A 26,003-nucleotide genomic window follows, 5' to 3' on the forward strand; every position below is an offset into this window, starting at 1 on the left:
TTCCAAAATAAATGTAAATTTTCTGGATGGACACCATCCAATTTCTAATGGACAGGTGTTCATATAAAAATTCAACAGCATCAGCGACAAGCTGGCAGTAACTGCTGGGGTGAGGGGTGTTAAAAAATGTTTTTTGGCTCACAGCCGAACTTCCTATTTAACGACAGGGATGATCAAACTAAGTCAAGGTCAAGTATGTGACAGAGCAGCTTCTGCCACAGAGCAAATAATGACTCCTGGTATATATACAGTATATTTGTTTAGATTTTCTAATCTACCATTCCTGTCTTGCAACTCAAGGCTGCTGCAGGAGAAAGAGTGGCCTCCTGCACTTCCAGTTCAGTAGCCGACCTCAGGTCTATAAAAATAGCTTTACAGGTGTCCAGGATGGCAGAGTAACCAGTTAATCTTCTCCCTCTCCCCTGTTGTTTAAATCTCCCTAACAGAATTAAATTATTGGACTGGGGGTAAGGTTCTTACCTGCAGAAAATTTTATTCTCAGATATAGCCCATCTAGAACTCTTATTAGCCACTACAAACATATGCTTTCAACATAAAGGGGTCTAGGGCCCTATAATGTTGTGGCCTCAAAAATCTATTTTCCTGTTTCAATAAATGAAAATAAATTTATTTATGGCAGTTAATGCATAGGTACTGCAAACAGTGGCTGTAATTTTTGGTACTCATCTGTCCTCCTCTTACTCCATCTGTTTCCTTCACTCATTGCGCTGGAATCCTGCTTCACGAAGTGGAATCTAAACTCTTACACTGCTTAGCAGCGTGTAAGTTACCTAGTTACCCAGCGGAAAGACATTTTCAAAATAAATCACTCTTGTACTCTGTAGAAGGTAACAGACTTCAATTTTGTTGTTAATATATGTCTGAGGAATTCTTCGTTGAAGAAAATACACAACTGGCAATAAATTTCCTCTAATTTCAGATCATGCTCTTCAAAATAATACCATAAAGGCTCATCATTTTAATCAATTACTGATTACACCTTGGGGACTTTACACCGATTCCACTTGATGCTGCTTTTAAAATGGTAAGTAGCTACATATCTGTATGATATTATAAACTGGTTTAGAATTTTATAGCTATTGCAACAGTACAAATGCAGTATTACATTATTGTATTGCTTTTATTAAATTGTACTGGCAGACTTTTTATTCTTTAACAGTTCTTTGGCTTACTAGTGATTAAAGATTTGATTTTACTTTTTGCACTAAATGTACGTGCTTAACAGGAAAAGAAAACTTAAGAAAGCCCTCCCCTCTTTACAATCCAAGATGCACAGTACAATATAAAGGCTGAAATTCATTTTTTGGTAAGTTTTTAATAGCAAAAATGCAAAAACCACTACTAAGAACATTTGGTCTATGAGATAGTATAAATAAAGGATAATTCCATTATTATCTCCTCTTAAGGCAGTGAGGTGAGGTCATTCAAAGGTCAAGAAGGGTTGCTGTTGCTCTGTAAAAGGGCTCGCACTTTCAATATAAGTTTCTCAGTATTCATGGTGTTTTTCTTAACTGACATGTTATCTAGAATACCTACATGCCTTAAATACTGTTTTTGTATTTATCACTTTATTCTTAGTATAATTTTAAAAGGGAGTAGTTACATTTTATTTGCAGCTATAAAAGACTTTTGACTGATACTGAATTTACACAGAACAGAATATATATAATAATAAGAGCATACACATACAGTTCACAGGAACATGTATTTAAACACACGGTTTTGTGACTAGGGTGATGGTGATTCTATTAATCACATTTTTATGTATTTTTTTAAATCCCACATGTTATTTTACCAAAATTTCAATAGCATAACTGCCTCTAAGTATTGTATTGAGTTAAAAGCAGTAAATTACCTAATCTCTTGAGACACAGAAGAAGCATTTATAATATAAGGGAATTTAAAAAGATGTAGTGACAACTTAAGTTGGAAATTATAAGATTTTCCAATATGAAAGATGGAAACAAGTCATAGTGCTATGTAAAACAGAACATTCATGTTAAAGATCCATTACAGTGATATAGATAAGTAAAAAAAATTAGGATTGCAATTCTTTTTATCTTTATGTGTACATACAAATACATAAAAGCCCATTTCTCCTTTCTATGGCAGTTTGAAGTAGGTAGAAATGAAAGCAAGAAAAAAGAGCTGGTATTAATCATACAGAAAAAAATAAAGTCTATATGCTTCCTGTTGTATTTTAAAAAGCATTAATAATAAAGTATTTGCATAAAGTTGAAGCAAGAAACAGTTCTATGAAGGAGAACACGCATCTTTTCAACATCTGTGAGCTACCTGTATAAATAAAAACTAATTATGAAGGGTCTAAAAACTAGACCATGCCCTAAAAAAAAAGACAGACCATGATTTTAAATATACTAGAAATAGTGTGAGTACATCTGTATTATACAGATATCCAACCATTAAACATATTTGAGTTTTCTTTTTTTTTTTTTTCAGTGTGTAGTGTTCCTCCTTTTACAATAGTTAAACTTCCACCATTCAAAGCAGAATCAACCTTGGTGCATTCTTTCTTTAGTACTATTTTCTGGCCTGCAGAGTATCAGTGTCAACTGTCAATGTCAGAAGAACTGTACAGGCTCTAGTGAAAAAAGTATTCAGTCCTCTAAATCAATGTCTAAGTTCTGACTTTTAAGTGAAGACAGAGATCAGCAAGTCAGCTGTTCTTCATATTGCATTCTTACTCATAATCAAAGAGGAGAGGCTTGGCGAGGACTTAGTAACATAATCCATTCCTTCCCAGCAGTTTGACCTAAGTTTTATTTTAAAATAACTTAATTCTTCTGCTTGGGTTATAAATATAACTTCAGAAACAAGTATGATCCAAGGCTAAATTCCAAACCCAAAAGCTGAAACAATATAGGGTTCAGAAGTGAGGTTGAAATTCCAAATTAAAATTTTGAGTCAATCCTGTCAAGGCAGATGTTAGGACTTCTCAGTTTCAAAGAGTACCTCAGCTTCTGCCTTCGGATAGTAACGTTTCCCAGACTTACTGCTGAAGTGCATATCAAGCTGTTTATGTATCAGCAAAAGGAGGCTGGCAAAGGCCAAAACGGAATAGACTTGGGCCACTCAGAGTGGAGAGCACCAAATGAAAATGAAATGGATCCACATGTGGAAAGTTAACTTCCTTGAAAGCTGGAGGGAGGAGGTGCCTGGATGGAGCCGCAGAGCTCAGCCAAATTAAGTTACACACTGGATTCCACAAAATTTAATACAACCACATTGTTTCTTTTTAGACAACTGCACTAAGAGAAGGGAGACTGAGATGCCAGAAATTATTATCCTTCACAGGCAGTCACTCGAGAATCCAATTTGTATGATTGCTGATACTTGCAAACATTGATTCCCCAGGATACAGCACTAGGCTACAATTGACATAATTTTAGCACCATGCAACAACCCAGCAGTCAAAAAATGTGTCCCATTAGAACAGCATACAAACTAACAATCTGCTACACTGCTTTACAAAACCATCCTGGGAGGAGATAACTTTAGGTTTGCCTTAACCTACCATCTGTCCACACAAAAAGTCAAAACCATTAATTTATATACAACATTTTGCCAGCGGGTAGCAGCCATGAATCATTATTCCTTTCCCCAGCCCTTCACTTTACAAAGGACTACTCTGTATCCCTTCATGGGATAAACATTTTCTGTGAAGAAAATAAACCAAAGCAACTGGATATGTACCAGGGTGCAGAAAAGCACAGTACAGGGCAGAATACACAATCATGGCGTTGTTCTATATTTGCTGTATACTGTTACCCCTAAATGCAGAGTGTTTGCATAAATACTGGGTATGCTCACTCGCACCAGGAGGGAACACTTGAAGCCTAGATCAGTCTAAGTCTGTGCCTTTAGAGACCTATTTCAAACCAGCTGAACATTAACTTGACTAGCATTTACTTGAGTTTCAAATATATTACACGTTCTTAGTCCTAACTTCCTGTTTCAGAGTGCAACAGTGTTTTAATCTGTCCTAAAGTGAGGATAAAATGAATCATGTAAGTCTAACTGGATGCATTGGCCGTGCTAAACGAGAAAGAGGCATAATCATTTAAAGCAAAGGTAACTGGATTACAGGGAATGCATTTAAATAGTTACAGCAGCAATTAATCCATTTCCAAATACTTGAGACTATGAGACCATAACATGAAAATTTAGTCAATGGCTTTTGATTTTAGGCAAGTGCTATTTTAGCTTTCCGTGGTTAACTGATTAGAATGTGCTTCTCATTCATTCTTGTTTTTTAGATTTTATTGTTAATGCAGAAAATCTGCATGATGCTGAAAGTGCAGTATCAAATAAATGAACTTAATATAAAAATAACGGGGCCTGTTGCACTTTTTGGTGATTTTTCATATTTAATTAACTGAAAATTTACTTCTGAATTTTAATTCACTGACAAATAACTTCATTAACAGAAAATTACAATTGCCTGTGGCATTTCATGTCCTTCCAGAAGGCTGACTTCAAAAACATACAAACTTTGGTGGGGAAGGGCAGCAAGAAGGAATGATACTGGAAAACTTTACCTTGCCTCATTGAAAGCAAAATTCCCTGTACAAAATTAAACTGAATGGGATCATGAAAATGAGGATAAAGCAGGGATTACATAAAGCAGGTTGTGGGATTAATGAGTGGAGGAACCTGGCAAAGAAAAAGGTGACAATGCTCAAAGGAGATACAACAAAATAACTATCTGCATTAACTTAAAGATGGGGGGGAAGGGGGAAAGGAAATATTGACAGTGTATTCACATAGCCTTTTGAAAACAGGAATATAAATTGGAAAGATTAAATAGGATTTATCAATTGTCAGAGGGATATGCCTCTTTCTTTTCTCCCCTTTCACCTTCTGCCATGAGCATAGCAAAAGTTGCTCAGATGTGCCTAGTTTTCCCTTCTACTGAATGGTCTATCATAATGTATTAAATAAACCAAATAAAGTTTTCATTATGATAATCTCAGGATCTGTACTAAAATAACAGTTAATAACATATGTATATGTTTGGTTTAGCCCTCTGCAGAGGACCTCAGGCTTGGCATGAAATTTATTTTCAGCTTGGTAGGCAAACAAAACCAAACAGCATTGGTGTTCAGCTCACCATCATGGTTGTATCTACATTGCAAAGAATAGGAATTTCACTTCACTCAAATGTCACATCTCATAGAATTAGACGTCATTTGCTTGTTTCATTTATGTAAGTTTAGAGAACACTGACATACATACATAGAAAAAGGAGCACTGAGTGCAGTTCTGTTATGAGCTATGGGGAAACTGCAAAAGAAGTGTGTGAAAGAGAACCATACATAGGCCCAGTCCTCAATCATGTCAAGGTTGCATATTGGCCCATGATAACCACTGAAGTGACACCCAAACACAGCATGATAGCAGCCAGTCTATTAATTGCATTATATCACAACTGCTTGGTAGCTTACAAAGGAACTTTTGATTTCTTCCAGTCAAGCTATTGCAGCCACCTCTTTTCTATTTCTTGCATTAATCCTTTATGTGTTCACTTCCTTCCTTTCAGACACCGTATGGGTTTTGGCTAGCATGGAGCTGAGATTATCTCTCTATTGTCCTCTTTGCACCTCTTTTTTCTTCAATGATTAATAGAAAACTGAATGCATTTACAAAGAGTTAGAGCAAAAGGAATACAGATGTCAGGCTTTTACAAGGTCACAAAATACACGTGTTTAACTCTTGGCAAGTCTAGGTACCGAAAAAAGTACCATGAATGGAAGAGGTCTGAACTGCAACATCTGTCTAAATTTACCAGTATTTCCTTTACACTTCTGCTTCTATTTCATTTCTACAGACCACATAATCTAATTAGCCTTTGTTTTACAAGTTTACTGAAATACAGGTCTGTAGCTAGGCATATTAGTTGTGCTTATTTTATCTATTACTAACATAATGAAAGACATTGAGAGAAGCAGATGAATCTTGTTTTAAATCCTGTCCTAAGAGACATAAACTAATCCACTGCACTGAAAAAAGATTGGGTTAGATTCACAGATATGATAAAAACTCTCTCAAATAATATTTTGTATGCAGGTCAAACCCAAATAAAAAAATAAATTGCATTACATAGCGTGACACAGAAATACAATGGTTAAACTTGCATAAGCCTAAGTAGGTCAGAACTCCCCCTGACTTCCATATGAAGTTGTGGAGTTTTGTACCTGTCTTCTCAGAGAAAAATATAGATCAGTATTACATATTTTTTTATTCCCTAAATTTATTTTCGTAAGTTCATACTATATTTTTGTCTAAAAGTCTGTTCTAGAACATCAAGAAAATATATGCAAAAATAAATATATTCAGCTCTTGAACTTAAGCTAACACTAACTGCCATATTAGTGAATGAAAAACATTTCAGGTAGACTGAAGGCCATTTTTTTCCTGTACATTAGAGACATAATCTTAAATTTTGCTAATACATCAAGAGTTAAGTTCAGGGAAAGATCAATAATGTATTGTTGATTGCAAAATTAAAATTAAAGTAAAAAAAAAAAAAATAATAGCCAGGTCTACTATTGGAATTTTCATTAAGCAAATGTATATCCTCTGGAATATATCTTTATAGATGTCTGCCTGTCGTCTATTCTGAAATAATTTTGCAGAGAAGTATCACTTGGTGAATGGTTAAAATACTGAAATGAAAAGAGGTTGAGAAAGGTATCAAAAGTTTTATAGTTCTGATAATTTATTTTTCCTCTAGGAGATAAAAATAACCTTCACAAAAGGAATTGAAATGTTTGAAGATTTCATCTTTTGAAGCAATCGAGGAAATATGGCAGTAAAAAAAATCTCCCCTATGTAAAATAACATTATATACAGGAGACTTCTTCAGAGATATGAAAACACTCTGTGTCAGCAGGCTCTTACTTGTTCTGCACTGGAGCACTAGGGGGTTCCTATAACATTAATTTAATTTGGGTAGCAATTATACCAGGAGGCATCACAGTAAATACATAGTGCCACTTTCCCTCATCACGTGGTTACAGTGTAAACGTTCAAACATCAAAACATGTATCAACATTTTAAATTGTGGGGATTTGACATACCAGTGACATTTCTTTTGCTAGCTTATGTTTTTCTGCTACTAAAATACACTTGGATAGTCTTATACCCTCCCCATTTGCCTTAATATGATGTTCTAAGCTTCTCTTTTAATAAATCCACAATCTTTTCAAAGCTTATTGCTTAAACTTTAGTTACCTTGTTATTTTCTAACTTCCTAATTAGAAGTTAAATGTAAACATTTTCAGCTACTGAATAATCATTATCTTAACCTAGAATTTGTAGTCATAGGAGCATATTTCCACCAAGTATTTACACCAAGTAGCAGCCAATAACAAAGTTTAACCTTTCATTTCCATATTTACTGAATATTACAGTCAGTAGAATGAGTTTTTGTTACTGATTTTAATGGGACTAATCTTTTACCTAATTAGTATATTCTTCTTAGCAAGGCAAGAGTTGGTAAGCTTCCAAGCTTTAAATTTCCACTTGAAAACTCTAATTCTTCCTCCCAGACTTCTCTAAGAAGTATTTTTGACTTGTATCCACACAAAGGACCCAGGGTGCTGCAGGACAGGGCTAGCATAGCATTAAACTGTCACCCAGAAACAGAATAGACTGCTTTGGAATCTTACCCTTAATCATATTTAAACATACATTCCAGGGACTATGGACTAAAACACAACACCTTGAATTCCATCTCATACCTTCCTACCATCCCTCTCTGGATAACTCTATCGAACAGCATTGATTACACTGGTCTTTGCTTCAGAAATAGAAAGCTAAAGCAAACAAATATACTTGTCACAGCTAGAAGACACAAACAAAACAAGAAAACTCTCTTGTGGCATACAACTTATAACCCTCTTTCTAACACTAGTCTGAACAAAGGGCCGGGACTAAGCATTGTACATGTTTGTATACCCAGAGCTCAAGGAATTTAATGAGCTTTCCACAAAGAACATCTTATAAGCACTGTGCTCCTGATCAAAATTTTGCAGCAACTCCAGCTTTAAGTAATATAAGGCAAGCTAGATTTTAGTACCCAAGGGTGGCAAAACATGAAGAAAATATTGGGAAGAACGTTACACAATCTAAATTTCCATTTCCACCTTGAGTAGAATTCTAAGATGGTCATGCAGATTAATTAGAATTTATTAAATTATGTGCAGGAAAAAAAGCCCAACCTGTTTACAAAAACAAGATTTCCATGACAAAAGTATTTGAAACATGCCCCTATTTGAAGAGTGCCCCTAGGTATGCTAGTAATGATAAACACAGGGCAAAATTCAGGTCCATGAAGAGATACATAATTCATATGTCAGAATGTTCTTGCATAAATGTGGATTACCTTGACAATCAATACACCAAAAAAAAGGGAAGCTTAGGTCCTAGAGGGTGTATTTTCAAAGCTTTTACAAGATGTGAACGCATTAATCCTATTAATGAATAACAGAATTAGTATATACACCACTTATATGTGGCTTTCAAAAATTCCACATTTAGACCAGACTTAAGGAAGCAGATGAAATAAAAAAAAAAAAACAGACCTTGTAACATCTAGTGATTATTCTTTCCTGTTTGTGTTGAAGCTGCTCAACAGTACTTTTATGTCTTTGTTGCAATTACTGCTGCTGGAAACCAGCAATTCTAAGGCAGATTTTATTGTTCTGGCTACTAACATAGAAATGTTCCTGTCCTGCTGAATCTTCCATTTCTTCTTTCCACATTGTAAAAGCAGGCACCCTGATATCTCTATAAAAGATACTACACAGCATAACTGTGTCCTCTACATTAAAGAGGACATGCAGGTTAATGAAATGTACGATTAGCGTTTCTCTGATGGTGTCTGCACACCTTCTGGTTGCCAAGCTACAAAATACATTCAAACTTTTGGGGTTTTCATATATGAAAACAGCTTTTGGGGAAAGTATCCAAATAAACATCTGTGATGACAGTCCTTTATTTGCTTACAGAACAGACTCTACATCAGGAGGATCAAACTTATCCACTTAATCTCTCATGGGCAATCTAAAAAACTCTTTATTTAGTTGCCTGAAGATTTGCCTTTCTTATCTCTTTAATCTTGACAAACGGACCATAAAAGGCATCAGGTAAAGCCAGTTTCCAGTTACTGTGTCCTGGCTTTACTAGGACAGAATTCTAAAAACATTTTCCTATTTAGAGAAACTAGTTCTGAGAGACTGCAGAGTCCAATTCTATGATAACCAAAGAGATATGATGCTTTGGTATGCGGGCTTCTGTAGTGACCAAGATTGAGGGTAATTTTGAACCATGCAGGTACAGTAGGCTAGTAGGGGAAAAGCCCAGGGCAGCTGGCCAACCAAAGTGTTCCATACCATAAATGTCACCCTCACCATAAATCAGAAAGTTTGTGAGGATGTTTAGAGGCTTCTACCGTGGCTGCCTTCCCAAGAGGGTCCCATCTGTCTTGCTGGTTGTCCCACACAAGAGGCCCACTCCTCTGCTTGTTGTAACCACTGTTTTCTGGAGCTGTCATGCTCACAGGTTTGGGCATTCAGCCTTCACTGCTAGAAGCACACAGCTCAGCACTACTACATGGAGCTGAGTTGAACTTTATTTCTTATTGGGTAAATATTATTTCATTATGATTATTGCTCCATTAAATCTGACAAAGCACATTTTAGAAATAGTATAGTTTTATAGATTAGTGCAATTCAGTATTTTTAATTCTATGCAGCTGGTAATTTTTATTTCTATAAAGCTAGCACAAAACCAGTCTAAACCATCACAGAATGTGTGTTCTGGTTTATTCCATAATTTTCTATGCATTGTACAGAGGCAAGACCACTATTTCTGAATTCTAGTGAAAGATATGGAATGAACCTCAATCAGTGTTCTGAGTATCTCCTACCATGCAAGTTCAAAGCCTAAGTCCTAAGCTCAAGTATTTCAGACGGTGATTTTGGAACACAAAAATAAACTGAGTTTGGAATAATATTTGCCCAATTACCCAACAATCTTTGTGAAATAACACCAAATTATATCCCCTCCCCCAGAATATCGCCAAACACTCTAGGAAAGGAAACGTGTCTTGTAAAAGAAAAGAGTTTAGCAATTCTATTTTTCTCCTCTGTGCATCTGATGTAGTTGTGAACACACAACCTATATAAAGCATCTCTGGACAAAATAACCAAAGGGCAGCACAATGACAAACTTACTGAGTTACCCAAGAAGAATCCTGCTTCAAACTCCCACCCATGCAGCGTGCAGACACATACAGAGGCCAAGGATGGGTACTACCATTAACCAATTATGCACTCAGTTTCAATCTACCTGTAATTGATAATAAAGCAAGATTGAAAGCACAAACCTTACCTTTTCCAAGTTTTCTGTCACAGTTATCATGTTGTTTCAATCACTGTTTAAAGCACTATCTGAGGCTACCAAGCAGATATGTTGGACCGTATGAGCCCTTCTTGCCAAAATATGGAAATGTCTAAAACTCATATCCCAGCTCTGAATATTCTGAAGAAAAAAACAGAATCTGACCTGCTACCATTAAAGAGACAGACTACAATTATAGAATTAAACTAGCACCAGGGCACAACAGGCAAGGAAGGGAAATATTTCCCACTGTAGTGACTGAACATGCTGAGGCTGCTGCTAAGGCACTCACCTTTGTGAGCAGAGAGATTAGGGGTGGGAAGAATTACACATCTCTCATCTTTCATCCTCAATAACAGCCAGTTGCTGCAAGAAAGCGTACACTGCATATATATAAGATGCCATATTTCTGTTAGATATTTCTTTTTTCCCCTTCATGTTTGGCTGCAATTCATTTCCACTTGGCATTCCAGCTGTAAACACTTCCCACTGCTATAACCTTTCAATGCTACTACATATCTCCATAGAGCAAATATTCCTGTTTTGCACAGATTATTAATTGTTCAGAAAGGTATTTGAAATCTTAAGTTCTGCACAGGCTCCTTGACCCAAAATGTTGGGTTAGTATTAAAGTCACAAATGGAAAAGTGACTCAGAATAAAAGTATTGACCAAAAATAGCTTGATAACATTGTGGTTAACCATAATTGAGTCTTACTTCAGGGCAAGTAGCTTCTGACATATGCTTGGTTATGCTTATTTGAAAAGTTCTAATTTTTATATTTTGATATATTTATATTTTACAAATAGGCTAGGAAAAGAGATGAGGGCAAATTCTTTGTAAATCAAAAGGAACATAAACCAAATAGAATTATATATTCAGAGCAATGTCATCTGAAAGTTACTTAAACATACACTAGCCAACACCTCTGGTGATAATAATAATATTTTCAATTACTTCAGTTATGCCAATATCAGGTTTCAATTTTAATGCACACATATGCAATTTGAAATAACAAAATATCCATTAATATATGCATTGTTAGAGAAACAGTCTTTCTTTTCATTCCATATATAGTATCAAAGTATTAATATGAAAGCTCTGTTTATTTAAAAAGGCCACCTAGAGCTCTGTATTATAATGTCATAACATAGCTCCTCTATTTTGCCTCTAGCTACATACCTGTGCATAAGTAACTCATGCAAATCAGATAGATGGTTCCGAGGATCAAACTTCACACATTGCACGTCAGGATTATGCCAATCAAGGTGCTAACAAACAACTATTTTACATCTATTCTGTTGAAACACAAGCCACACAAAACTTCAAGGTTCTGTGTACAATTCAGGAGGATCATACATAAAAGGTATCTATATGCAAGTGACTGGATGTCTAGACTACTTAATGTGATGTGCTAGAAATAAAATTTTCTAGCATTTTCTACTCCTACAGGTCATCAAGATTGTCTAAATGTACACAGCTTAGAAATTTCATTACACAAAAATCTGCTGTAATGCACCACAAGTACATTTTTTTGACTGTCAAACAATGCGGAAGGTATTTGAAAAAGACTTTTAGTGGACTTAGCAAACATGGTGAAGGCACAGTCAGGTTGCATGGCAGCTGTGGTGACACTAACTCCAAGTAACAGGATGGATCATAATACAAAGCAGTGTTCTAACAAACATTTACAAAGCAATTGTTCTAACATCCCTAAGAAGTTAATGAAAAGTACAGTTTGGCTCACTCACACTCTTTAATTGAGAACCATGACTGGCTAGACCTGAGAAATTCTAGTTCTGCTATAAACTTGCAAGAGGAGTGAGTGGCATATCTGATTTATAATGCATAAATGAGAAAGGAAGGATGGGGAAAAGGCTATGGACAACTGTTAACACTGTGCAGCCAAAAGACACTCTGTAAACATAATAAATGCATATTAGGACATTCTGGGGTACAAGAAGAATTAGGAAAGTATTGTTGCACTTTCTTTTCTTCATGTATTGATTTCATACCCATAGCAGCTGGGAATCCAGGCTGCAGGTCGCTTTTCAAGGGAGCAGTGGGAAGCCTCAAGCAACAGGACAGATGATTCTTTTAAATTCTGGTTTCTGTGACAGCATGCACAGTCAGTGTATACACTCCTCCCCAGGACTGCTTTCAATCCATTCTCTGCCCAGGATGAAATTGTGCTTAGGATTTCCATGAACAGGTGCAAGACCTTGCAGTTGGCCTTACTGAACTTCATGAGGGTGGTATGAGCTCATCTCTCAAGCCTGCATCTCTTCCCTTCAGTGTCTCTGCTGCACCACACAGCTTGGTATCATCAGCAAACTTTGCTGAGGGTGCACTTGATCCCACTGTCCATGTCACCAACAAAAATGTTAAACAGAACTAGTGCCAATACCATTCCCTGGGAAATGCTGAGCTACTGTTGAGCTGCCCTAGGTTGTACAAGATTTCAGCTGACTTGAATGGTTTCAGTTTGGGCCACATTCATTCTGGAATTTCAAAGCATTTTATGGTCTACTGTAACATGCTGATTTACTTTTATTGTTCCTCTTCCTGGCTTTTACTTAATTAAAGCCACTGACTTAATGAAATCAAAGCAATTAAATGTTATTTATTACATCATTCTTAAAATACTAGAGTGCTGGTTTTGCTATCATTACAAACCCAATTGTTTATTTACTTAGAATTCACAAAACAAACAAAAAAACCCAAACAACTCATCTGTTCTCTCCTGCTCTCAATGTATGGCTAAACATTTCTCAGATCCTTGCAAATACATAAATACAAACTTTCACTTTCAAAGAACAAAACATCAGAATGTTTCTAACAAAAAGCAAATAATAAAACAGTTTTGTTAGAATTATGCTTTTCCATTTATGAGGCTTTTTCACACTAGTTTGAGGAGTGTACCATGAAAAATTATGCATGTCAAGACACATCTTGGATATTTATAGAAATACCTGTGCTGAAACTTACAAATCTGGAATTTTCTGGACGTCACCATCATTTAACCCAACTGTCCAATTTTACAGAAGATTGAGCGTACCTCAGAAAAATTCTGATAAGTAGAAAGCTCTGTTTGATATTAGATTAGTTCCAGTTTAATGATTGCTTGATAGTTCATGTAAATATGAAGCTATTTGTCTGTAACTATAGCAATCAAAGGCCAATTATCATCTAATCACAACAAAGACAGAAAGACTCTGGTAAAAGGTATGGAAATAGATTTTCACCTCCCACATAGAATTCCCCATCCTAGAGCACTTCAAATCTCACAGTCACACCTATGCTAGTAATCCGAAACAGTCACTATATTGTTAAAAAATAATTGTGAAATTCTGCCATGTGACATAATTATATAGATGTAGTAGGATGGAAAGGAAAGACAACTCACATCAAACTATGTGCAAAGTAAAATTTACCATGCAGATATTTTTGTAACCAACAGTACTGATTAAACATACGCAGTGCTAAGGCTTGAACTAAAGCAAATGCATTCATTCAAGTTGTAGAAAAAGAAGCAGTAAAGGATATCTGCTGAAGTCACTGAATCAGAAAAAGATGACCCTCTGACATCCCAGTCTTAGAGCAACTAGAGTACTCATTGCATGATTAAACCCAGATTTTAAAAGAGCACTGATGATAATAAAAAAAAAAAGTAAAATTCTCATTTCTAGATGCCTGGATCACCATTCACTCAACTGAAGAGAGTAATAATCGCCGTACTCCACAATTAAGCTGTTCTGAAGTTTTTCATAGTAGTCACCACAACATTAAACGATCCAAAAGCCAGACTTTTCTAGAAGTCTCCTTCACTAATGGTTGTGTATAGCTGGGTGCAGCTCAATGTAAATTAGAACTTATGTACAGCTGGGTAGGAAACTATTGTTTATTTCTGAAAAATTGAAAATATTGTCCTAAATAAATGTCAACCTAACATATTTCTACTAACGAAAAGTAAAAATTTATTTCAAATGCTTACTTTGAGCAGTTACTCTTTTTGTACTGAGGACTGTATTTTAAAAATCAATTTTAAAAGCTCATTTTCTACTGAAAAGATCCAATTTTGAACCCAGAAACCAGTATGTAATGTATAAAGAATTCTAAATCAAAGACAAATAATTCTAAGAAAAACACGTGTTGCATACACAAGTAAACCAGAACTTCTTAATGAAATATTTCTTCAGAAAAAAATTACCTATTTCAGATTGTAGTATTTTCAGGGAGACAAAAGTGATTAAATTTGTGGTAGCTACATACAACATTCCTTTCTAAATAAAAGGACAGAGAGCTACTATTGCATAGTGAGTGGTTAACTGTATTATCTTTCTATATACCCACATATACTTAGTATTAATGAATACAAAACACCTGTAAAATTAGTTTGGCATCTTCTTCAGAAGCAATTCAGCATTCCCCAAATCTGCCACCTCTGTTGTTTTCTACAGGACAATTGATGGACAGGATCATCAAAATCTTAATGATCTTGTTACTAAAAAAGCTGTAGCATTCATACATTCTTAGTATTTGATACTCCCAGTCAAGTGTGTATCTGATTGTAATGAAATAATGGAATGACAGACCTTTTTACAGATGTTCAGGGAATTATTCATTCTTATAAAGAGATTTGCAACATACACAGTATTTAGTAATGCTTAGCCTAAAAATAATCACCTAAATATTAATCCATATCTAAATGTCATTGAGGATGTCAGGGAAGTGTTTGAACAGCACAATATGCCTTATTTATCTGAAATCCCAGGCAATGTTGAAAAAACAGAACACAAGAGTATATTTTTCATCTTCCTGTGAAAGTGCCAGCACATTTAAATCCATCACTTGTAACAGTAAATCAAAATCTCTCAGTATTGCTTGTTGGAGCTGGCTTTCAAGATAGAGGGTGAACAAAAAGACCTTTAAAAATAAGTTTTAGTGAATATATGAGTTGTCTGAGCACTGCCACGGGCAATCAGTTTTAATAGCATATGTCCAGCAGGCTAGTGTGGTTACTTGCTGTTATGGGAGCCTGCCAAAGAAAGAAACCCATCCAGAAATTATGAGGGGAAAAAAAAAAAAATCAAGAGAAAACTGATAATAACCCATAACTTTTATTCTTCTTTAACTATTCTAAAGCCTTTCATTCAGCATCTATCATCATAAAATCAGTGTTCCTCACGCAGCATGAATTAAATCTTTGTTTTAATAGAGAAATACTTTTTTTTAAGCCTGAAATTCCCTACCTATTGACAAACTGTACAGTCGCACATTCAAGATTTATCCTACTGTGCAACTTTCCAGAAGAGCATCTAAGAACTTTTAATGATGTAAGTGTCATTGAACCATTGAACAATACAAGACCACCTAAGTTCTGTAGATAGAAAACAGCTAAACAGTAGAGACTTTAGACCAAATCAGCAGGAAACCTTAAAGCACAATTAATATTTCCTAAAATATACTCCTGTTTTAACTTCTAGGATAATATCGGTTAAAGCAGTACTACCTCATTATTTCTAAATAATGTAAGTGAACCTTATTTCTGACAAGACTAGCAACTCTGGTTACCAGGGTTTCATTTCACAATTTAATGCAAAGCTTTAGTGGGACCAGCTTGAGCAGTACTTATCTGGACTCTTTTTAACTACAGCTGTGTCTACCCTCAGAAAGCACAGCATGGGTGTGTGATAAAAAGCAGGGTTCTGGCTCAATCACTAGCTGAAAATCTTCAATAGGTGCTAACAACAGGCCATGATGGCATTTCAGAGAATGACCCCAGAGCACAGGAATCCAGCGTGTGGCTGGCAGACAGCTCAGCTTTAATGGGACGAGTTGGTCCCTTCTCTTCCTACACCCACACTTTCAGTGCTCCTCACATCACAAAATGCAGCCTAATGGCTTTTCATCTTAACTAGCAGCCTGAGGAACATGCTCCTCAGAGCAGAGAAAGGTCAGGTACTGTACCTGGTAGAGAGGTCAGAGGAAGCAGCAGGTACACCAGCACAGTGGGGTTGGCAGCTGTCAGGCACACATGGTGCTGGGCCTGCCCTCCTGCCCTCCCTCATCAGCGCTCTGCCCTGACCCCACAACTCAGTCCAGCCCATCAACCTTGGAATTAAGCTTGGTCCTAAAGTGTGCTTTTCCAATGTAAAAAGTGATGGAGGGACCCCAAATGCAGAGCTGTACCTAATATTGCATGGCCACAGTGCCCTATGCTCCATCTGGCCAGTTAAAGCTCTGCAGATTTATGAACCTGGAAAAAGGCAAAAAGGAACTTTGCAGCCTAAAAACTATTTGATCTAAGCATGGGGAGCTCTAATTTTTACGGTTTGTTTCTTTCTTTCCTATTCAGAATAGGAAGAATCAGATAAGTACCTTATCTTGGAAGGGCTCAAACACAGAACACACAAGATCTGCAGCTCTCCTTTAAGTTCAGTGATTCCTACTTTGCCAGTTTGAGACAGTCCCCCAAACACCAGTGTGAAGTACTCAATTCAGTGCAGATGCCTGGAAGTGATGGCACTTTGAGGTGCCACACTGCAATATACCAAGACATTCTTAGCTGCCTACACATGCTTACTTAATCTACATGTTTGTCAAAGTTAGGACTGAAACTAAACCTGAGACTGAAAATGTCATTTGGCTTCTTACAAAAGGAGAATTTATCAAGGTATTTAAAAATACATTTTGACATAGTCTGTGAAAAAAAAATCAACTTGCCTGTCACAGGATGTAAAAATTTAGGACTCTTCTTTTTTGTCTTTTTTGCTGGATTTCTAGTTTTGGGTTTTTTTTTGTCTTTTCAATGTATTTCTATAGTGCAACATTTTCAGGAACAACAGCATGTGAAACTTTAAACTTCTATTTCCTTTTATATAAAATTTCCAGTATTCTAACCTGTGCTGTTTTTCTACTACAGATGAACACTAATTTCTTTTACACAATTTTTTTTATTTTCCAATAGTCAGTCATCTAAATAGTGCATTATAAATATCTGCAACAGTAGGCAAGGATGTGCTAGCATGTGTTCTTAGGCAAAAAACCATACAGGAATACTAAAGTGTCACCTTAACATTAGTTTCTAGACAGATGTGAAAGGGCTTACTTTCATATTAGTCCATGTAAGCCTACATAATCTCCTAACAATCCAGGATCTAAAATACATGCTTTGTGCATCACTGCATACTCATTTGACAACAAGTTTGGTAACATGCTTTGGTTTGCTATGGATGACTGAAATTTTGAAGAAAACATGTATCCCAACCAGCTCCCAGAAATGTACAATTTATGGTGAGATTTGAGAAGTGCTCTGTACTTGTCTGAGTGCTTTTACAGCACAGTGGATGTCAGAATAGTGGATATGAATGGTAAAATGCCTGTTGATTTTAATAAAACCTAAATTACTCAAATGATGTACGCATTGAATCTCCAACCCTTCCTGGGGTGCCAGTCCCTCTGGGCATTCTTAGTCTGGTATTCTGTGTACTTCCAGATGTAAAAGCCCCATAAAATGAACTGTTTATATTTTAGTTTTCATTAAATATGCTTTCACAAGCCCAGCTATTCAAAATCTACATTTAATTCAACTCTGGTTTAATGTAGCAGATGGCTCAATAGGACTGATCTTCTCAGTCTGCCTAATGTCTCCCCTTCAGCCAGGGATAAATTTATAAATGTCCAATATCACACATCCTTTCAACATCAAGCAGACTGAGTAGACCCACACTTTTCCTAGAGGAAAAAGAACTGATAAAATACTTCAATAAACAAGAGAAATTACTGTGAACTTCCAGGGAATAGCAGACATTTTCCATCAGTTGAAACCATTATGCTACTATTTATAGAACCTACTTTGATGTTAAGGACTTTTCAAAGCTGATACTGTCTGCTCTGGTAGAAGGATGTGCACTTTATGCAGAGCTTGGAATCTAGCTCTAAGCTACAATGAAGCTGGAATGAGTTAAACCCTCACAGTTTATATTTTACAGAACAATGACAGTTTGCAATACACTTTTTTTTTAATCCTAAAATCACATTAGTTTCTATAAGCAACCCTGAAATGCAAAATTCTAGCAAAACCATAGCTAGCTTTCACTAAGCTACCTCTGTACCTCTTATTCTCCCAGCCTAGCATAAATAATATTAAAGACGAACAAAATAAGTGGTTGAATGCAGCAGTATTATGTTTTTGTTATCACTGCCCAGTGTTAAAGCTGAATATAAAACATTTCATTACTTTAACACTCACTTTAGGTTTCAAACAGCAGTGCATTTAAAATAAACCTTTGCTGAAAGCTTTATTCCATGTCTCAACTGTAACAAAGTCTATTAAAATAACATGCGTGAGAGCTTGAGGTTCACTACTAAGATAAGAGTATCTTTTATATCCACAGCAGGGAGATAGCTATTTTCTCTCCTGTCAGGGTGATTTATTCAATAAAAAGAGAGAATATAAATTTAAAATGCACCTAAATTTTTCTGCATCTCAAGAAAGAGCAAAAATTGTAAGAAATTTAAAATGGACTCTACTGTAGATATTACAACACTAGGCATTTTGGAACAACCAATCAATCTCTGTGGAAAAAAAAATTAATATTGAAACAACTTCTATACTTTACATGGTTAACACAAGAAACTCTGTCCTCTGTTTCTTTATGGTTTTGTGATCTCTCCTCAATCCTATTTTTTTTGTCTTCCTCTTAAGGACAAGTTTGTGGAATTTTCTGTATAGATATGTATCCATGTAACTTATACCCAAAGACATAAAACAACCTGCTTTTTGGTGCATTAATTAGCAGAATAAATCATCTACAGGGAATTTTAAAAGTTGAAGCAGGAGGGTTTTGAAAGCATGAAGTACCAGGGATAAAGAAGGAAAAGACAGACAGGGTTAAAAAAGAATCAGGTCATTCTGTATTACACTTTTTCATAAGCCATGCTGAATAGTACAAATAGTATGAGTGATAGAAAAGGGACTATCTGTAAGGGTTGACACGATCCTCTATGGATTCAGAGACAAAACTTTTGTAATTCCTTCCCATCTGACACCTTATCTGAATCACTTTCTCAATCTCTTTCCTTGAGCATATTTTCCTAAATTATGACAGGAAGAGTGAAACTAGTATAAAACTTGTAAGGGAATATTAATTTCTCCCTAGAAAGCTTTCTCTTCTTAATTGCAGGAAAGGAACAGGAGAAAAAGAAGTGGAAGTAGGTCTCTGCCAGTTTTATAGAGCCAACAGTACTGTTACAACCAGTGCTAAAACTATGAATAATTTCAGAAGGTTCTCGTTCACTGTAAAATCTTGCTGCAATACTGGAGAACAGAAAACAACAGTGTCAGGAGAGGTCAAAGTAACCACACGTTCTCTTATGAAGTATTGTTTCATGCTATAAAACTAGGGAGTCTATCAAAGCAGAGCTTACAAAAAAAAAAAAAAAAAGGCTATAATCAGTCTCACTTTCATGTTTACACCTTCTGAATTGGATTTTTTTAAAAAGAGACTTTTCCCCTAGAATAATAGCATTTGGCAGCATCTGGAAGAATGAAACTGCAGTGAAATCCATAGCACAGACTATGAGCAGATGTCACAACAAGATGAGAACAGTCTTGCAACAAAGGAAGGTGACCACACGCAGTGATAGCTTGTGAAGATGGAGCAAGCATTGCTAATTGCAAAGAACAATGAAACCATCAAATTATATTATTTCCTCATCCAAATTTCTCAACAGCTTCATTCAAAGACCCTTCTAATAAGCTGGTAATTAGGAACATTTTAATTATATGATACTAAGATGAAGGCAACCATACGAAAGGAATTACAAGGCCAAGCTTAAGACAACAGCTTAGACAACAGATTCTACTAACATGGGATATACATTCTCTGCATTGTTTGAAATGCCAGCATATGTCCTCAACTTTCCCGTCCCTTTACCCATGTATACCTCATAATGCATGCCCCATGCCTGTACTAAGATGGATAGATGGGTGAACCCAACTATCTTCCATCAGCTGCATTCCTTGATCACCCAAAAAGGGGTCTTAAGTCCCTACAACTAACAGTACGGACCTCTTCTTCCATTATCCTATATTATTACATGTGGACACACATGTTCAGATACTGACCTGCCTAGTATAGGCATCATCCTAATGAGTTATAAATACATTCTGGGGAGCCATCAAGAGGAAATCAGAAAGGTACATTATCCATGAAGTGAGAACAACTGTAAAACCTTATGCACTTAGTCACTCTAAGAAATTTATGCATTTCCCCAGACTCCTTTTTTAAAATCCCAATCATCCAAATACATGACTTGTGAAATAAACCTCTATCTAAATTAGTCCATAACCTTCAAGTCTTTCCCCATTATAATCTCCTGAGTCTTTAACAGGACCACATCTCACTTATAAAGCAACATCTAAGCTTCATACATTCATCCCTCAAGGAACGTTCCACAAATAAACTGTACAAACTCCCCTTTATTTGCCTTAGTTCTAGGAAATATATCTCAGGAATGTCCAAAGCACTGTTAGTCTGTGGAAAATTTGTTAGCATTGCAAAATGCAGCAGCTGGATACTGCAAACATCTTCTCAAGATCATGCTTCTCCTATATTCTTTATCTAAATTGTCCTTTCTATTCTCTAACCTCTTTAAATTGTATAACTACTGAGTCAGCTTATCCTCAAACTTATCAGGAGTTATGAAACTGCAGTCCATAACTTACACCACTAAACACCTTGATGTATATTCTTCAGTGTGGATAAGAACATGAAGGGGATGGAAAAGCATCACTTCTGTACTGTATTTCTCATATGCCATTCCTTTATAACAGCATATATTGTTATTCCAGATATGTATTTTATGACTCATAATAAATTATTTTGTAATCTACATGGATAGGAATCATGCTGTCCTAGAATATGTAATGGAAATAGCATCATTTTACTTTTGTACCATAGACATAAGTCACTTGCTAATTGGATTCTCACATTTGGACATCAGCCTTTAATCTCATGCTTCATTTACCAGGAAACGGTTGCATTTGTTCTGGGCTTCCTAATTGCAATAACTCTCTCTGATAGCATAATAGTCACTCAGACTCACCTGATGCTTAAGATTTTCCCATATGAAGTGGGGCCTGAGGAAATTAGAGGCATCCTATCTGTGAAGTGTTCTTCTCCTCAATGTGTCCTTTAGATGATGTTCGCAGGAAAAGTAGGAGGTCAGTGATCATTGTGTCTCATGACTCCATTTCAGACATACAGAAATGCTGATCCGTATTACATCTGAGTGGATAATGAAAATGAAAATGTTAACTTCCTTGAATTTTTCCATGGCAAATAAATATTTAATGAAATATTTATGCAAGAAGCATCAGAAATTTCTAAAATTAATAGAAGAGTTTTGGCTTAAAAACACAAGGTAAAATCCCACCAGCAGAGCCATCTGTAAGTCTACCCATAAATCAGCACAGTTCCAGATCAAAAATGTCCCAGCAGATCAATTTTCAAGCTGTTGCAGTGATGTTGTCAAGCATCACTTCAAGATCCACTGTAATGTGGACTCTGCAAAAAAATTCTCAACTGTAATAAGAGATATCACAGGGCATAGGCTATAATAGCCTTTTTTTTCCACCTCTAATTTAGTTAAGATTTCCTAATTTAAAAAAAACAACAAATAAACAAAAAAACCACAAAAAAACAACCCGTAAAACCACAAAACACATCAAAAGAACTCCATTTAAAAAAAGAGACCCAACTGCTAAATTACACAAGAAGAAAAGAATAATAAAGTATCCTCTCCTATAGAGAAGTCAGCAGACAAGAGAGAAAGAGCAAAAGAATCATCTTTGTACTAAAAAAAAAAATTATGATCAATTTATAAAATGCATTCAACACTGTCAAATCGGTAAGGGTTAGAGCAATTCATCCTTTCTTCAATTTACATTTTCTGTATTTTACCTCCTAAATTTCTTCACTGTTAATGCCAATTAGAAGATTACTAAATAAATACTGTGTCCAGTATTATGTTAATTACCTTTTTTCCCTTCATTAAAAAAAAGTACCAATACTTTATTTTAGATTCTAAATTACTTATTTTATTTTTTCCAGACAATTCTTGCCTTCAAATGGCACTGCAGTCTACCATCTCACTTACTCTTGAGTACTGGCTCTGTACAGCTCCCATCTTCAGCATTTGCTGTTACACCAGACCAGCTGGGCGGGTGGAGGGAGACAGCAGTGTCATATAATGCATTTATGTGAACCCCTGACCACAGACTTCCATTCAGAGATTATTTTTTAATAGAGGAACGCAATTTGAAAATACAGATCTTCAGACCTCCACCGTAAATACAGAAGAATTACTTTTATGGGGCAAAAAAAACTTTGTATCAGCTAAAGTCCTGCCTTGTAACTCCTACAGGATTTACAGTATTAAATTCCTAGAGTCTTTAAAAAAACTTTAAAAAAAGTTTCACTGCTGTACAACTTTTTACTTTTAAGCCTCTTTTTCACCTTCTTTCAATCACAAAAGTATCCTTAAACCCACGTAAACATATTTTGAAACACAGATTAGCTCTCTCATGTTTAATAAAAGTCTACTTCATGTGTTTTTCAGCTTTGTTATCACTAAACATTGTGAAGTCTTACAATTAACTGAGTGTATATCTATCCTGTTCAAACAAATCTACTTCAATTTTAACATTTTAAGGATATATTTAGAATATAAACAATACTCATACTGAACACCCAGACTTTGTTCCAAAAGCAAAACAAAACAGGATCCTTTAATATATTCCCTGTTGAACTGCAAATCAGAAACGTACTTCAGTTCCTTCATTGTCTTTTGCATAATATTATCCTTAACACCTTCCCTGTTTACTTTTCATTATTACTACAGTCAGGCCTTCCCCAAAGCTGGAATCAGCCCATCTCACAGGATACCCATTTCTCTAGCTATGAAAACGGCCAAATAACTCATAGGATTCCATCCCTCATTTTCATTCCTAAACTTGCATCACAAATCTGGACTGATTTCACATGCAAGTAACTTTATAAACCTTTATAATTGGATGAAACCTGGCTTGATGAAACCAATTTGAAGGAACAAAGCAAGGCCGCTTGCGCACCACTCACGGGGCTCACAAGATGGTGGCGGCTGCCACCAGCCCCTGTCAGAGCGCTCCCTCCTCCTCGCTGGCCCCGGGCCTAACACAGACCCTCAGAGAGGTGGCTGATGCCCTCTGGCCAGCTCTGCAGGTAGAGACAAAACTCCCACCAAAGTTACTGGCAGGGTCTCACCTGCAGGGACCCTGTGGAGAGGCAGAGGCCACCCAGTCCCCAGCCCTTAGCTGCGCCTTTCCCAGAGAGCAGCTCGCCACTGAGGAGCTGCCTGAATTCATGGCTGCACCACCAAGGCTAACATATCTTTCCCCACCGCCTCCCCTTCCAGCTTTGCATGTGTGCTGTGCTATCAGCCTTTCAAATTATCCCTCAATTCAGTTCCAAATTCACTTTTTTGACAGCACGGCCACTCATATTTTGCATTTAGCCAGCATAGAAGTATAGTATTAAACAATTTCTAGTTAATGCCACAGTCTAGTTCTGATTCTATTTTCAACTCTGTTGGAGAGATCGTAGATTCTAATCAATCCGCTTAGATCTGATTTTACTTTAAATACAGGAATATCTTCTTATTTGATCTTATAAACATCTTCCACTTTTTTCTACCTAATGGGTCAATGTTTGGAGCATTAAATACTTGATTATCATTCTGTTTAAACAAACAAATCTGTAATAATTTAAAGATCCATTGAAGAAAAAAACCACTCACTTTTCTGGACTGCTAAAACATGTACAGCTACACAACTTTTCTCTGTCTTTCAAAAAATTGATTTTCAGGGCTTTGCCATGAGCCTTTGCAGTGCTTAAGACAAATGGATTGTATTATTGAATCCAGCCCTCAGGAATCTTACTTCAATATAAATAAAAACCAGAAACATACTTTCCTGCAGGCCCACTAAACACCTTCATAGAAAAATAATTAACAGCTTCACAAAAATAAAATTTTGTCTACATTTTATATGACTACAGCAGTGTATATAACACTATTAGCATGATTATAACAATTAAATGGAAAATGCAGCTCACAGAAAAACACAAATAACCCTAAGGTACAAGGACAGTCATCACCAAAGATACAAAATTAACAAATACATTATTGTGCAAATTTGTCATTTAATATGTAGCTGTCAACTGCTTCAGTTTCATTTTGTCAAAGGTCTGGAAAATGAGGTCAAGATTGGACTCTGCAGATCAATTCAGAGAAAAATCTTGTAATAATCACAGAGTTTTTGAAAATGGGCATTTTCTGTGGGCTTATTAAAAACCTAGCTAGAAAAAAATCAATTTAGTTGCTCAAAATAAGATGTAACATTCAGCCATAGCTAACCATGTATATTTATATACATATATATGAGTTCTCTTTATAGGTACATACATACACATTCACACTTAAATACATTATATAAGCAAATTACCGTAGCTTTTGTGCCTCGTCCTCCCACAAATACGTGGGGGTAATTTATAAGCACAGGCTAAACTTTCACTCTTTTATACTTGTGCAGCTTACAAGCTGGGGTCTGTATAGCTGGTTCTTCCCTAGCTTGTGTTACTAATTTATTGCTCTGCAAAGCTGCTTCCTGCTAGATGAAATCTGAAGCTGCTGACACCTTAGGGGCTGACATTGCTGAGGTTTCCCTGCAGCTGCACCACCATTGAGTGCACCCTGATTTTCTGCCCCCTAAGTTGAACACAGTAAAGCCATTTGCTGTAATTTGGTCCAGGTGGCTGCGGTCTTCCCATGAGTTTGTAAATGGGGACTATAACTCATCATACACATAACCTCCCTGCTCACATGCCAGCATCCCATGACCAATACAACTTGTTTGCTAGGAACTGCAAGAGGCAGCCGCATCGATTTCTGCTTGCCAAGAGAATCCTATTGGGGACTTGAATTTGAGCACTTGTAGGAAAAGACATAAACATTAGTATGGGGAGGAGGCACATAAAGGTATTTTGGGCATAGTAACTGGTTTTAGATTTTTCCTTATGTCATCAACAGCACTCTGTGTTGTTCTTAGTGCATAAAGAATATATTACTCCGCTACCTTTGCAGAATGCAACTGAAAGAAGGCAAGAAGTTTCCTTGAAAAATGCAACTTTAACTCATGATTTCCTGTACTCCTGATGTATAGGAGGATGTGGATAGGTTTTTTTGCTGTTGCTTTGCATGTCCTCACAAATTCACATTCATTTCAACTAACGATGGCCAACAAATCAGTCCAGGAGCCTGATCTGACCCATGAGCCTGCCTAATTTGGCTGCAGTGTGTAGGGGTCAGCTAAGAAAGCCAGCTAGAGAAACAGAGTATTTGGTTGTATCAAACAGTACTTCCTAGGAAAGCTGCTGTTCACAGGAAATGTAACTGTAGTTGTTCGGCCTGTCTACTTGCCTGGGAATGAATGGGGCCCATGAGCATATAAAGGT

The 26,003-nt window shown here is 36.3% G+C and overlaps 1 protein-coding gene across 10 annotated transcripts in view; it reads left to right on the forward strand.

The window, feature by feature from the left end:
- B3GALT1 (beta-1,3-galactosyltransferase 1) overlaps positions 1–26,003 on the forward strand; it is a 233,758-nt gene that overhangs the window by 127,705 nt on the left and 80,050 nt on the right. For 8 of the 10 annotated variants that reach the window (XR_007889966.1, XR_007889969.1, XR_007889967.1 and 5 more), the window contains one exon: positions 941–1,045. The gene's annotated coding sequence lies outside the window, so the exon portion shown is untranslated. Of the gene's footprint in view, positions 1–758; positions 849–940; positions 1,046–6,775; positions 9,048–26,003 lie in introns of those variants that run through there. The other 2 variants (XR_007889968.1, XM_051624292.1) reach the window with 2 other exon arrangements.

This window comes from Apus apus, chromosome 6 (assembly GCF_020740795.1).
Source record: "Apus apus isolate bApuApu2 chromosome 6, bApuApu2.pri.cur, whole genome shotgun sequence".
Lineage (NCBI taxonomy): Eukaryota > Metazoa > Chordata > Aves > Apodiformes > Apodidae > Apus > Apus apus.